General features: G+C 32.0%; 1 protein-coding gene across 1 annotated transcript in view; it reads left to right on the plus strand.

Annotated features, from left to right (window-relative positions):
- Positions 1-688, plus strand: part of LOC119586800 (differentially expressed in FDCP 8 homolog A-like) — a gene marked incomplete in the record, with an annotated part of 25,665 nt that continues 24,977 nt past the window's right edge. Inside the window, 1 exon segment of the mRNA XM_037935524.1 lies at positions 1-135.

Here is a 688-nt window from a genome sequence, read left to right on the forward strand (position 1 = left end):
TTTAGGCGTATGGTAGTGTTACTAATATAAACGTCTGAATCCAATGTTTTCCTGTCAGACGTAAACAAAAGTCAGCTGTTCCAAGCATTAGTGTGGAAAGAAACGCAGCGGTAATATCTTTACTTTTAACTTACTGTGAGTTGTTAACAGCTCCTTAAACTTGTTTCAGAAATAAAGCTTGTAGTTTTCGCTGTTTTCGTTAATTTATCTCGTGTATTTGTATGTTTTGTTAGTTATTTCATGTTCTTGCGGTAAATTTCTTGTGTTTTCTTCTTTGTTGTCAATCTTTTGTTTCGAGTTCTTGTTTTTCTTTTGTTGTGTTTATTCATGTAATTTGCTACCAGTATTCAAAATCATGTAGATTTTTGTTATTCAAGTTTTTAGATAGTAAATCTGAGCAAAATAAACTGAGGATTACATTCTTATAAAGGCCGTAGAGACAGATATGGCTGACAAGCTTATGGAACTGATTGCTTTGCGAAATTTTAGTATGATAATCAGACTTTCATTGCAGACAGTATATGGAATTGACAAATTGATGAAAAGTAAATGTTAATACATGTGCAATGGATCATGATAATGCTAGTACCAGTGGATTCCTCTCACTAGTGATAGGTGGTACTCAATTTTTAAAACTGATTACTTTCATTACTTTTGCAATCTGCAATCAAATACTTTTTGTTTACCT

The sequence above is a fragment of the Penaeus monodon genome, chromosome 22, assembly GCF_015228065.2.
Source record: "Penaeus monodon isolate SGIC_2016 chromosome 22, NSTDA_Pmon_1, whole genome shotgun sequence".
NCBI lineage: Eukaryota > Metazoa > Arthropoda > Malacostraca > Decapoda > Penaeidae > Penaeus > Penaeus monodon.